Source organism: Homalodisca vitripennis, chromosome 7 (genome assembly GCF_021130785.1).
Source record: "Homalodisca vitripennis isolate AUS2020 chromosome 7, UT_GWSS_2.1, whole genome shotgun sequence".
In the NCBI taxonomy this organism is placed as follows: Eukaryota; Metazoa; Arthropoda; class Insecta; order Hemiptera; family Cicadellidae; genus Homalodisca; species Homalodisca vitripennis.
Window position 1 is genome coordinate 38,125,002 of NC_060213.1, and position 16,486 is coordinate 38,141,487.

A 16,486-nucleotide genomic window follows, 5' to 3' on the forward strand; every position below is an offset into this window, starting at 1 on the left:
AATGGAGAAACTCCGATGAACACTGAAACATATCCAGACAATATATTTCTTTAAAAAAGTTTTTGGAGATTTTTTTTAAATCTTACTTTTATAATAGCAGTTAAATAAATATATTGTAGCTATATACTGATGGATCATTGAGTTTAAGTTTTAGGCAGAGTGCGTCGCGTCAAAATAGTCAGAAAGAATATATAGGGAACTTCAAGAAATAAAATTTGATGATATCAATGTCCATAATTGTCGAAAATATCAAAGGATGAAACAGATAATACTTTCACTAGTAGCCTCTAAAATTTAATTTGAATTTAACATACTTGTCTTCAATACGTACAGTAAATATTCAGGTTTAACGGACATAACCTAACGGTATATAATGTAGATACGATAACACTGTATGTAAACGTGGGGTGTGTTAAAAAAAGTTCAGGAGTTTACATTCAAATGTGTCAGTGACTATACTAAATTACCAGCGAGTCTGTGACAGCAACATAGTTTGTTGTCCACTACACTGTTGTAGTCAGCTGTTGGAGTTAATGGTTTGTTGATGCCGAGTAATTTACACTGCGTTCAACAAATATATTTGTAGACTCTATACATACACACTAGAAATACGTAGTCCAGTTTTATAAATACTGCTAATTAGTAATTTCAAACTAATGATCAGTAAATAGTTATAGATTTAAATACATTTCTTTCGTGTCATAGTGCTTTTCATTTTATATTTGATCCCTATCAACCTCTTTATTACACCAGTTTTGTAGGATGTGAATTGTGACATGGAATTATTAAAAATGGTGATTAATATATTCAGACGATTCTGAATACAGGAATTTAGTTCTTAGACAGTGGAGCACAGCGTAACGAAGGTGATTGCATTAAATGTAAAAATAAAAACCGATAAGAATATTTTAATTTTCCTACCTCAAACGACCCTAAGTGTTTTGAACAATGATACAGGAATACATGTATGTGCTGCTAGGCAAGGATTTGGAACTCGCCCTAAATAAAATACCATTTTAAGGGGCATGGACAGCAAAAGAAACACTCTGTATCATCGTTTAACATGAAATTAGGTACAATCTACATAATTTGATTTGATTCTTAGTATATTATGAAGGCATAAGAAATGACAGACATCCGCTCATTGCCTTTTATGTCTAAGGCGTGGATGCCTTTAAGCTCTTTTGCATCAGTAATGTTATAAATACATTTAATTTAATTAATTTATACTTTAATTTTATTTTTTATTTCATTTTTAACGAAATTCATCTACGTAAATATTAGTTTGCAAAAGCCAGGAGCAACAGAACTATCACCCTAGCTATAGTGCTATATTAGAATATGCTTAAGTTAAATGTTATCAAAGGTTAAAAAACTATGTTTCGATGATCTATATCCATTATCTTAGTCAGAAGAGAAGATAATTAGTAGGTATACGTGGATATCAAAGATAAAACGTGCAGCAATCTACTACTACTAAAAAAAGAAAAAAAGTAAGGAAAGAAATTACAAATATCCGAAAACTACTCGGAGTCCTGACAGGAAAAAAATTAATCCATGCAGAGTATGCAAGTACAGAGCACAATTCAGGAGCATGATAAGTCACAGGTGCAAACACACGTAACGCCTAAAGTGGCACATTGACGTTGCCTTGCTTTACGTTGTAGTTTTTAAGTACATGTATATCTAATAACTGGGGTATAAATGTAAAAGTGTCTTTTTACCTGACGAAGACAATAGATTGAAAATCTCAAAACGTAAAGGTATACTTTGTGTATCATATAATGATGGCCTACATTTCAAATCCTATCATCCTTTTAAACGAAGAATCCCTAAGTTATTTACATATATGTATAAGAAATATTTCAATTCATATATAAAGTTTAATTATTTTTTTATTGAATTCCTCGAGGAGGAACTGACCTGCAGATGTAAATTTTTTTAAGCGTCGTCTTTATATAATTCGATTACATTGCATGTCACTCATTGGGATTTGAATGAGCGTCAGTAAATATAAACTAACGTTAATATTATGACTAAACATGATTTAAACAACAAATTCACAGAATAAATTTATTTTAAAACAAACGATTAACAGTCATATGACATTTAATACATGACAAAGTAACACATGTATCCATAGTTTTTAAGTAGTAGATGCAACTTTAGAAAACTCTGTTACATTCACATGGTGCGGCTTAAACACTACCGCACTATATACACACTTACACAAACACACACACACACACACACACACACACACACACACACACACACACACACACACACACACACACACACACACGTAAAAGTACATGTTTACCTGTTTATTTTAGTTTCCGTTTAAAAAATAATTTCAATAAACTTTATTACGTTCATGCAGGCAATATATTTTTTATGATAACCTAAATTTACTTCTTAAAATATGTAGCAAGTAATATATTATATATATATATATATATATATATATATATATATATATATATATATATATATATATATATAATATATAGCAAGGCAACGTCAATATGCCACTGTAGGTGTTAAGTGTGTTTGCACCTGTGATTTATCATGCTCCTGAATTGTGCTCTGTACTTGCATACTCTGCCTTGGTTAATTTTTTTCCTGTCAGGACTCCGAGTAGTTTTCGGATATGTGAAATTTCTTTCCTTACTTTTTTTTCTTTCTTTAGTAGTAGTAGATTGCTGCACGTTTTAGCTTTGATATCCACGTATACCTACTAATTATCTTCTCTTCTGACTAAGAGAATGGATTTAGATCATCGAAACGTAGTTTTTAACCTTTGATAACATTTAACTTAAGCATATTCTAATATAGCAGTATAGCTAGGGTGATAGTTCTGTTGCTCCTGGCTTTTGCTAACTAATATTTACGTAGATGAATTTCGTTAAAATGAAATAAAAAAAATAAAAGTTTAAATTAATTAAATTAAATGTATTTATAACATTACTGATGCAAAAGAGCTTAAAGGCATCCACGCCTTAGACATAAAAGGCAATGAGCGGATGTCTGTCATTTCTTATGCCTTGATAATATACTAAGAATCAAATCACATTATGTAGATTTTACCTAATTTCATGTTAAACGGTGATACAGAGTGTTCCTTTTGCTGTCCATGCACCTTCAAATGGTATTTTATTTAGGGCAAATTCCAAATCCTTGCCTAGCAGCACATATATGTATTCCTGTAGCACTGTTCAAAAGACTTAGTGTCGGTTGAGGTAGGAAAATTAAAATATTCTTATCGGTTTTTATTTTTAAATTTAATGCAATCACCTTCGTTACGCTGTGCTCCACTGTCTAAGAACTAAGTTCCTGTATTCGGAATCGTCTGAATATATTAATCACCATTTTTAATAATTCCATGTCACAATTCACATCCTACAAAAGGGTGTAATAAAGAGGTTGATAGGGATCAAATAGAAAATGAAAAGCACTACGACACGAAAGAAATCTATATAAATCTAAAAATATTCACTGATAATTAGGTTCAAATTACTAATTAGGAGTATTTATTAAACTGGACTACGTATTTCTAGTGTGTATGTATAGAGTCTACAAATATATTTGTTGAACGCAGTGTAAATTACTCGGCATCAACAAACCATTAACTCCAACAGCTGACTACAACAGTGTAGTGGACAACAAACTATGTTGCTGTCACAGACTCGCTGGTAATTTAGTGTAGTCACTGACATATTTGAATGTAAACTCCTGAACTTTTTTTTAACACACCCCACGTTACATACAGTGTTATCGTATCTACATTATATACCGTTAGTTTATGTCCGTAAACCTGAATATTTACTGTACGTATTGAAGACAAGTATGTTAAATTCAAATTAAATTTTAGAGGTTACTAGTGAAAATATTATCTGTTTAATCCTTTGATATTTTCGACAATTATGGACATGGATATCATCAAATTTTATTTCTTGAAGTTCCCTATATATCCTTTCTGACTATTTTGACACGACGCACTCTGCCTAAAACTTAAACTCAATGATCCATCAGTATATAGCTACAATATATTTATTTAACTGCTATTATAAAAGTAAGATTTAAAAACCAATCTCCAAAAACTGTTTAATGAAATATATTGTCTGGATATGTTTCAGTGTTCATCGGAGTTTCTCCATTAGAAAAAAGAATTCTAATCCATAATTTAAAGTGATTTTAGCTAGCTTAAAATCCTCACTACATATACGATTTATTTGGTTCCTTTACATTGCGTTAGCTGCTCCCAGTTTTAAATATAAAAATTTAAATATGTAAAATTAAACTAGTCAGTGGCTGTAACAGTGTAGTAACTATGTAAATTATAAAGATAACCATGTGCCTTCATATTCCGAACGACGCAACCAACAAACATTTATTCAGTTCTGATGTATGGACAATATTTGTATAGTTGATCTGCATTATGCCATGGCAAGCCTAGAGGAATAACAAATTATTAATGAGATAGCAAAAGTTTCTATATTAACAAAATTGTAGACTGAGCGTTAACAAAGCCATTCCCTTCACGGCCTCACGAAAAAGGTTGAAAAACGTCTGTCCGGTGGGGAGATAGCTCAGAAACAAAATAAGCTCTAGATCTAAAATTTTGCATGCGACTTCATTTCTACATAAGAAAAATTTAGTTCGAGTATTGTGCCGAGCTTTAACAAACATTTTCATTTTCTTACCGATAAACATTGATAGCACAAAGAAAATCGCGGAATAAATAAATTTATTAACAAACTAAGTAAATTTTTTTGATGTTTTACCATCATAAATAGCACCCGTACAACCCAAAGATTTTAAATTCTTCATCAAACCTCGTCGATTCCAGTTACGCATATGTAGCGTCTCGTGCTCCTACCTTGTGTTTGTTGAGGGGTCTGTAATTGTTGTTTCTGATTGGAAGATTTCAAGATTTCAAAAGTAAATAAAAAAATTAGAAAGAAATGGGCTTTACTTTTTGAACTGTAATTTATATTTGTCTACTTTTCAAATTAAGTGTGACGATTAGTCAATATAAATGATTATATATAGCAATATACTTTTCTAAGTTGAATATCTCAGCTGAATAATTTATAGGAAAAAAACCCAATCGCAACGTAACAGCGCAAGGGATTATACAGTACCAGCCTGTAACTGAAGAAAAGGGACGAATTAGAATAAACATGCGCACTCAAGTAAGTTAAACACAAGAGACTGTAGAAAAAATTAATACGAGCAGTTCCTGTGGCATCAGGAAAAGGCATATGAAAACCCGTATATGTAAGCGTTGGTATTTTAGGTGTAAAGTCTGATCCCATTGCGCCATGCCTTTACAGACCTATTTCACACAGGTGTCCTAGAAAGTTACACATACAGTGACTATTGCACATAACGTTACTATGGTAGGAACTGTCGATCCTATTTAATTCCAGAAGGTAAATCTGAGACAGTGGCATATACCAGACGCTGCAAAAATAGGAGGATGAACTGGAGCTGAATTCAAAATTCAGTGACTAATACATAGGCATTTACCTAACAATGGGTTTGATGCCTGAAGACATTAATATTATTGCAGCAAAGAGTTTTAAGGTAATTACGATCATACCATGTTATCAAAGTAATATTATTTTTATATTATGTCATAATTATTAATAAATACTTAAATATTACAGTAATTTTATTAAACTTTTCTTGTCGAAATAAAACTTCATTGATTTCAACAGTATATTTTAAGAAATCTTTTATGAAACTTTTTCCTCAAATAAACTACAGATTACTAAATTTGTAAACAAAATTCCAGTTGATAAAACCTTTTTAGAGAGTAACGATTTTAGAGATGGAATTAGAATATTCTTTGTTCTAAGTATTAAAATTTTTATTGTACAAGATTGGTTTTACCCGGTAAATACATTTTAGACTAATTTTATCAGATATAAATTACATTATGTATTTGTATGAATCACGTCATATATATTGAGACATTTTAGAATGTAATAAAATTTTATAGCCTTAGTGTCTGTAAAATATTTTTTTCAATCTCAAGGCAACATCGAGATGTTTAATTTAATATTTAAAATAATAGGTATATTATTAATTTTAAAAAATATTCCTTTCGCAAGGCTTGAAAACATCTACTTGACTTATAAATTCTTGTTTGTTAATACATAAAAGAAATATTGAGAGCTTGTAGAATAAAGTGGTACTTTGTGTTCAATAGGAGAGGTGTTTGTAAAGTTGAAATGGTGTTAAGGAACGTGTGAAGCTAAGCCGGATTACAGCTCCACGCTGGAGTTTCGGTCTATGGCTGTTTAATCTCTTGCGTTACGTATGTGCTCTTACTGATAAATACATAATTACTTTAATTTCTGTTGGGTTATTTTGGTACTAAACTTTTGCAATCACCTTGAATGAACTTTTTAATGATTCTTGTAATATATTTTTATAATTACATATTTTCTGTATTTATTATATTTCTCCAAAACTATTAGGTTTTTTAAACTACATTACTAAGTGCATAAAATACGAAAAATCGTCTGAAAGAACGAACACCTCACATGGAAAATTTAAATAGTCTAATTTACCCAGATGTACTAAAAAGAAGTTAAGATATAAATTGATAATAGGTCTTTGATTAGGTCAGATAGAAGTAAGATTATGGTTGAACTGGAATATAAATTGTAAATTTAAAGTCCGTAGTTGAATACAACAAAAAGTAACTAAATTTATTACAAAAAATATATATTTAAAAAAGGAATAAAATAGTAAAGAATCAAAAAGGTGATCTATGGTTTTTTGAATAAGAATATGCCTTAGTTTGCATTATCCAGGAGGTTAGGTGAGAAGAATTAATTATATAGTGTGCATACAAACTAAAGAACAACGGTGTTCCTTTAAATTATTGGCTTACCAATTTTTAATCTCATCCCGTTGCACATGCTCTTTGAGATTACTCCCCAGTTTGAACTAGCTGTATTATGTAACAGCAACCCCATAATAATTACAAAAGATGTTTAGAGATTTATGCTCATTTATAATATTATTCAATAACTAATAACTCGTAAAAAAACAACCAGCATTTTAATGATAACCAATTTAAGTTTTTTTTTTAAACAGAGAGCTGTATATGCTTCTGATTCCCTTCAACATCAGACACTTTTATTAATTAGCAATTTTAACAATTATGTGTTAGACATATCTAACTCAACGACTCAGCAGTTCCGTGACGTACTAGAATCATTCAATTTGAAATTATCTCTGATCTAACGAACGCGAGTAACCACAGTATGTATTACTGCTATTGACAACGTTGAGATCACAGATCCTCCTAAAATGTCCCGTCTCGGTGTTTGGCTTGGTTATCTCTAAGCATTTTGCGCAGAAGGTTGCCATCTATTTTTGTCAAACATTGTATAAGATATGTGAGAGAATTTACAAAAAAGTCGAGAGCTTATAAAACTTATGATATTGATGTTAAATATAAAAAACCTATGATAATATTTAAAAACAGTGAGCTAAATCAACATTCACTAGGCAATGAAACTTCTAACGAAAACAAGCAATCAAAGTTATAAAATATATATTTCCTTTTAAAATTTCCAAATTATCCATTTTTTTATCCACGATTGCGATTTACTCTTTTTTGCCATTTAAAGATCAAAATAGGCACCATTTTGTAAACCTGTATCATCCATGGCACTGATTCATTTGACGGAGGAACTTGATTTGATATTGCGAGAGCTCTAGTAAAAATATCAAACGACATCAATAGCCTTTCTTTCGATGTTGTTAGTTATTCAATGCAACAGGCAACATTCAAAAAAACGTATACATTTTAACTTTGATGCAGGAGTTTGCTTAACCGGATTAAAGACCTCTATGGTCATTCCAGTTGAAAAAATGGAAATCCTTGCCCGACTTATAATTATAGACCAATCTCAATTTGTTTGTGTTTATTAAGTCTTGTATACATACATACTTTTATGGTAGATTGTTTACCTTTGAGGAGGGATTACCAACATTTTATAAACCTAGTTTGGTTTATACATGTCAAGGTTTTTCAAAATCTTATGCAATAAATGAGGTGATGGTTTTAGCAGTAGAGAGTTTTGATAGGAGAGAGGCTCCCTCACTGTGTGTGTTCCTTGATTAATCACAGTAGCTTATTCATCATCATACGGCACTGTTGCATGAGCTTTTACCTCGCGGTGCTCGTAGATTTCTACATAAGTGGATTAAGTCCTGCCCTAAACACAGGTAATTAATGTTGTTACATTAGAAACAAAACCTCAAGGAATGTAAAAAATAAACTTGGTGTCCTGCAGGAATCAGTCTTAGGCTCAGTTCTGTTTCTGATTTACAATATTAAATAAGCAGACATATTCAGAGTGCATGTCTTTTTCAGTATGAATACAACTGAAAAGTGAACTGTAAATCATAAACTTCGTCCGTGTAAACTCCTGAATTCAACACTTTGTTGAAAGTTATGTTACACTCACCAGTATAAAATCTAACTTTATTGACTCTAGCATGCATCAACAAGAAAATGGGAATCTCCTTTTGGTGACATTGGACAACTCTTTACTGGATGAATTTAATTCTATCACAATCCTGGTAATGCACCTTGATAGAAGTGTGAAGAGGAGTGATCATGTTGATTACTTTATTCTATAGTCATCCCTTTTCCTTGCGTAACTTAACATAGTTTCGCTCATAATGTAACTTGATATAGCATAGTTTTGATTTGCATTGACACAATAATTTTATGTAATGAGGTTGTAAGACAAATTTGTAAAATACGCAATATATTGAATGCAAAATCATTGACTAACTAAATTTTAGTCCTGCAGAAATGCCTTTAGAGTTTGGGATTAATGAATTTAGTCTGACTCTACATTCTGGAAGGGGCACTGCATTAGTGATACGAATATGTTGATTCAAAAGCGGTGTACATAGACAAGAAAATATGAGCAGGAACAACCTGAGAATAGATCTCACGGAGCTTTTGCTTTTTGAGCGACTCCCATCTTATGTTGCTATCAAGGTAATTAATATAGCCTCAGAGTGAATCAGAGAATTGGGAAGCAAGAATGATCTAAGGCACGATTAAGATAACTTATGTTGTCGAGAGCTTTTCATTCCGTTGATGAGGTGGTAGAGAATTGATGGGGTCAGTAAGTTAAAGTTAAAATCTGTTGCTGAAAAATCGTAAGTGATTTAAGTGTTGGAAGAGTGTACTTGTGTGTCTAACCTTGTGGAATAAAGGGGGGTGTAAAATGAAATACTAAATTAATGATTTGATTTGATTTTTATTGCATTAATTTTTACTCAGTTATTGCCACTTGCAATATAATTGTGAATAAATTGCAATAAAAAGAATTTAAATTAAAAAATGTTACGTGAAATTTTATATTTCTTTGTACATAAATAAATTCAAATTCTTTTGTAATTTTTTGCACGTGTATAACTATGGAAGGCGTGACTCATGTAGTTTTTTCTAATGTCATTTGAGTTGACATAATGACTTGAAGTTGCTTCATGATTAGTAAATAAATATTTAGTTAAAATTAAATACAGATTACATCTGCAGGGAGACACGTTCAAACAGATTCCACTGTATCAACAACTATAAATCTGTGGAAATTTTAGACGATTCACACAATTATTATTATTGTTTATTATATTGTAATTTTATCGCAATCATTATTGTTAAAACATCCTATATAAGTTTGAATTTAACTCATAATTTATCATATTTTATTGATAATATTGATCCCTATTTACAAAATAACAAAATATAAAAATATTGTGTATCAAAGTGTTTTTTATTAAATTACATAACTTTTATGGGAATGTATGTAATTTTTGTGATACATGTATTCATAATTTTCAATGTATCGTGGAGTACACATGTTAAAAAATACTGAGATGTTTTAGCTGAACAGCGCCTGTGTTTCTGATACCTATCTGTTATAAAAACTAGAGCAAAGTCGTTTTTAGGAGAGGATTAACATATAAATAGAAGTTTAAACAGTTAGTTCCAATCGTATTAGACTCTCAGTGTTGAGTCACAATATTATGTGTTATGTTTATTCACATCCTAATATTCAGTTGGAAAACACTGCATCTGTATTAATATTTGTCCACTTGTTGAGGTTTACTTTAGTTAGTAAAATGATGATTATGAAGCAGATACTAAAAAACGCGTATCGTATAATGTAATTACTTCGTCTTATTATGGTCAACATATAGGAGTATATAATAATTTATACTAATATAAATATCTTGAAGGCTTTCAAACCTTAGGAAACCAAGGTTTCTATTTCAAGCAGGCTTGAGTTCATAAGAGCTGCGGTCTGTTGGGCGCTTCCAGATTTTATTTGCATTTGCTCTGTAAGATTTCTTTTAAGCTAAAATATCTCCCTGCTTCTTCTAACTAACAGAAATTTTGAAGTCCACAGCTTAAATAAAGCTCACTATATATCCTAATCCATATGATAGTTTAATTTCCAACCCCTTGAAATTTTTAGCTCTAAGAAATTTTGTCATTAAGATCGTCAAATATTTGCAAGCCCTTAAAACCCTTAAAATCTCACTTACAGTGGGAAGTCCTTGGTTTCTATCCCCCACATTCCAAGATATTTCCAGCATAAGTTTTGTATTTCTATAGTGTCGTGTTTTGATACCAGTTTTATTTCTTTAAACTCTGGACAGTCGTCTAACTAGGCAACCAGAACAGGATGTTATATTCTAGCCCGTACTTACATGTATCCTAACTTCGCTTAAAGCCAAAGTATTCCTAATTTTGACCACGGCACATTGTAGTGGGTACGGAGGTTATCGTGCGATAACCCAATCAATCATTGTCGAGCGTGGCTGCTGCTTATACAGGTGACCACTGAGCAATGTTCTATTAGAAGTTGCATGAAAGGTAGTTTTGCCTGGGTAGTGGACCCATTCAGAGAAGACTCTATATAAACACACGTAATTCCTGGTTAATTGATTAATACTTTCTTTCGCCGTTTCTTTCAATTGAAATTCCTTTGAACAACATTAACGTAAAGGGACATGTATTTGAATTCGAACATGCTTAACATAGATTTCAAAATTTCGTATCACATATTATAATGTTCATTATTATAGTATATTGAACCAGCAAGGTCCACGAATTATTAAAACGAGTTGATGATATATTCTACTAGGGACGTGGATGAGCTTATCCGAGCTTAAAACCAAGCTTACTAGAAATGGTAATTAAGAGAGTGTGAGGAAAAAATACTTATTGTCACACAATACATGTAAAATACAATATTTGACTTTCATTTTTGTGTGTAAAAGATACAAACATACATACCAAGTTAGTACATGGTCCCAGAATATCCGCTTATTAAAGAATGTGTATTTTTGGCTAACCTTTTCCTACAATGTACAGGAAATATAAGCAGTATTATTGTTCTCTGTTAAAACGGTGAACAACTCAATGCAGCTAATATAGCAAGGGTGAGAGAAAACGTATTATCATGATAAAGGAACAGCAGCAGGATATTACACAGCTGGCAGATATGAGGACGCCTGTGGAAGATATTTCATTTTCGATATTATTATATATTATATAGGAAGTAAACAATCCAGCTTATTTTAATAATCTTCATAAATTTACTAATTATAATTATTCTTTGTAACTAAATGAAAAGAATAAGTAAAAACACTTTTAATACTATCCTATTATTACTAAAAAACTTCTTACTATTGTCCAACTACAAAATATCAATAAACCCTAATTACAAAATATATTAAAATCACCGTTCATGCTGGTATTTCCTATTTTTCCATTTATGTTTAAAGAGTTGTCATGATAATAGTGTAAATTCCAGATCCACTTTGTAATAAAGAATGAAGTAATAACAACACCTGGTTACAGAAATAAATATTTTTGTACACTAACAGATTGTATAAATATTATCGTTAAATATAATACAGATAAATAACGTGATCAAATACATAAAATAATAATAGCCTATTATTGTTTAGTGTATATTATCAACAAAATTCCTTTCATTGCAACGGAATCTCTTAATTAGTTCGTGTTGTGGCACATGAATTCAGCACAAAGTTTTCTTCAATCGAGACAGCTATTTCCATTAGCAGTTACCATATTAGTAACCACTAATAACAGAGGCCTGGTATAATTTGACATACATGTTGAAAATAACACACCATAACCACGAAATTATAATAGAAACTTTAATTGTGTCTCATCTGTAAACAATACTAATCGTTTTTTATTCTCAAACGTATTCCATGCCTGAGGAAAACTAACATTAGGATGGATAATGTAATTGTTTGATGTATCTATCTAAATATCTTATGTAGTGCATGAGTATATACTCTATTCAAAACGTTTTTTGTGTGGTATTAGTTTAAATTTCCCTCAACTAGTTGTATTTAAACCACTAAGTATGAAATCGAATTATTTTGAAATTATTGAAACAACATTCAATCTCAGTAATCCCACACGAAGGCCCAGTGGTCTGTGGAATTGCTCCTGATTTCCCTTTTAAATAGCAACAACAAATCCATAATTTTAGGACAGTGTTCTTCAGTTTTTTATACCTGTAATTATATGTACTGAAGTACAGAGGATGTACACTGATAAATCAATGTTAGCTTTTTTTATAATGATATCTTATTACTCGTTTAAAACTCTAATGCTTGTTCTGGAAAGAATAACAAATTAATTACAAAGTTTGGCGTAGAACACATAGAATCATTACTGAACACTTTCGTGTACGTATCCTTTCTGACATCGAGAAATATCGGACCAAATGTTTAATGAACTACTTGCCTTAAACTTAATGGCTTAAAGTATTTTTTTTTGTCTCCACGAATTCTTGAAACTACGAACGTTAGATACAACAAAATTTTAAAAACACTGAAGTCATAATATCACGAAGTGTTGATACTAAGAACTCTTGACACGTTGAAATTTTAAAGATATGAACTCTTTGCCACGAAATCTTGACACCACGATGTCTTGATATCTCTAACTCTTCACACTATGAACTCTTTCGCCACGAACTATTAACTCCTCAATATCGCGACTCTTCGAGTCACCACTAAAATAATGATTACAGCAATTATACTACACAAAATTATTAAAAGGTATTTTAAGCAAGTGCACCTTCACTAAATGTTTCAATCAGTACAAATAAAAAAAGTAAAACCCAATATGCTGTATCACTAATTTGAGAACAAATTAAAGTTGCTATTAACTAACTGTACGTTCTCTGCTTAGTAAACATTACAACACGTAAATTAATAAATATAAAAGGTATACTAATGCAAAAAAGCTGTTCATTTCAGGCCAAGTCACGCCTTCTAGAACGTACAATGGGTACAGCAAAAATAGTTGTTTACTTAAACCAAAGTAAACTTACGGTTGTCCAGGAGTGGGATATCGCTAACCGCAAATGTCGACATGTTAGGATATAGGAATTGATCGTACGTTTAGTCTACGTTTTTTAACAAACAAACTTAAAATAAAAGTATTACGATTAATATTTAAAGATTTTTATTTATTTAATGAAAGATTAAAAATATATTACAACATTTATTGTTATATTTTGCTATGAAACACGAGTCACGACATATTACGGACAGGTATTTGTTATTTCTTCAAAAGGCAAAATTTGAAGCACAATGTAATGTATGTAAAAGGTTTAACACCTAAAAGTATAGTATTATGCTATTATATGTATTTAATTATATTCTATGAATATCGTACCATATTTTTAAGTCATATATTTACAGTTTGATTTCATTTATGTTTGTAATTAATTTAATGGATGGTTTCAAAATGGATCCACTACCCAGGCAAGAATACCTTTCATGCAACTTCTAATAGAATACCGCTCAGTGGAATACAAAACTTATGCTGGAAATATCTGTGGAATGTGGGGGGGTAGTAACCCAGGACTTCTCACTGTAAGTGAGATTTTAAGGGTTTTAAGGGCTCGTAAATATTTGAGTTCTTAGTGACAGAATTTCTTAGAGCAAAACATTTTAAGGGCTGGAAATTAAAATATCATATAGATTACGAGATATAGTGAGCTTTATTTAAGCTGTGGACTTCAAAAATGTCTGTTAGTTAGAAGAAGCAGGGAGATCTTTGAGCTTAAAGGAAATCTTACGTAGCAAAAGCTAATAACATCTGGAAGCGCCCAACAGATCGGCAGCTCTTATGAACTCAAGCCTGCTTGAGATAGAAGCCTAAGTTTTGAAAGCCTTCATGATATTTATATTAGTATTAATTATTATATACTCCTATTGATGACCTTAATAAGACGAAGTAAAAGAATTATACGGTACGCATTTTTCAGCATCTGCTTCATAGTCATCATTTTACTAACTGAAGTAAACCTCAACAAGTAAACCAATATTAATACAGATGCAGTGTTTTCTAACTGTAAATTAGGATGTGAATTTCTATTTATATGTTAATCCTCTCCTACAGATGCCACAACGACTTTGCTCTAGTTTTTATAACAGAAAGGTATGAGAATCACAGACGATGTTCCGCTAAAAAATGTATTTTTGAACATGTGTACTACGTGATACATTGAAAATTGTAAATACGTGTATCACTAAACACATTATAATAAAAACCATTTTGATACACAATATTTTTATATTTCATTATTTTTTACGTGGGGAGCAATAATATAAATAAAATACGATACATTAAGAGTTAAATTTAAACTTATAATGGATGTTTTAACAATAATTTTTTCGATAAAAAAATATATATATACAATAATAACAAATGGTTTCAAAATATTTGAGATAAAAATGTATTTATATAAGATATTATTAATACCTGTACGTTTACTTTGTAAGCCTTTTCCATATTGTGTAAATATATACATTTGCTTTACACCTTAAAATCATACAAATCAATGAGAGAAATTGTCTTATAAGAAACAGATTATACATAAGGGTAAGGGTTTTATCTCGTAAAAGTAAGAACAATTCTTTTTATGAGCATCTGCCACCTATTATCTTTTTTCATACTATCGCTTAAGCAAGGGATTACGATAAAGTAAATTGACATGACCTTATATTCTACATTCTCAATTATCAGTCTCAATTAAATAAACCTTTTGTTGTCATGTAACCTAGTATGTGTAAGAACATTCCTGGTAAACCTATACCTGCCGCAAGCTATACATCTACAAATATTTGTTTAAGTAATGTAATGTATTTATTACGATATTCATAGTTTTTTCAGTGCACTCATTATCTAAAAGTTGCAATTATTTCTGGTCCATTTATTATTATTAATTATCTATAATAAAAATCAATCAAACTTCGTTACTTTAGTTACTTATAAGTAACAAAATCGACTATTTAAAATACATTTTTAATCACACGAGCAGCAATATGTAAAAATCAATGTTATCCCTTAACATGTTTCAAAACGACCAACGAATGTAAACCCATAAACAACAGCAATCCCCCAAACCCTGCTCGACAATCCGGTGATCCACGTAATTGCTTCCCATTGGATTCTACAGCAAAACAGTTTTTTGTCTCGGTCTGACATTGATGTGCTTACTGGGATGTATCCCCTGCTGCATGACGTATTCTATTATTTACGTAAAAGATCAATTGTTTATATGTGTTACTTTATATTTAAGATAAATAATTTTATACATTTTATGCTTATTTACAAAAATATCTGTGTACAAAACGAAAAGCTATCATTACACACTCGTAACTAATTCTCCAACTTTATGGTACAACTAAATATATATTGATTTCTTATGCTCTTGAATGTGAAATCTAAAGGATTTTCATAAAAATTAACCATCTATATTCTATTTAATAGTGGATGCAAACCCTAGAATATCTCGTTATTATTTTAAAATTCCTCGATGTCCTATAAAGATTAAATTTGAGCATCATAGTGCTAACACAAATAAAAATGATTTTTCTTTCAGATAAACCCCACGTGGGTTGTCAGATGGGCACTGAAAAAACCTTAAATTTGAAGTACAATACTAAAAATGTGTATTTTATTTCAATATATTTTACAATTTACTTACTTATTTACAAAGACACATTCTATCGCATCATTTAAAAATAATTGATTCGAAAAGTGATACTGAACCCAAAGATAAATTCATGTATCAAGCACACCTCAAAAACTTGTATAAAAACGTAGATTTTATAAATTAAAATGCAAATAAAAAAAGTTTTTTAAATAATTTTTATACAAGTTTGAAGCTTACCAATTGCATATAAGTAACACAATTATCACTACGAGTCCCAATGATACTTATTTGCTGCTATATTATTTTCTGAAACAAATTTTTCTTCAACAAATGTCAAAATAGTTACAAACACAGGTTTTTTTGTAGAAATTCAGGCATTTATTTAAGATATTATCGGATAATCGTGATACTCTACTAAGAATTACACACGTGTA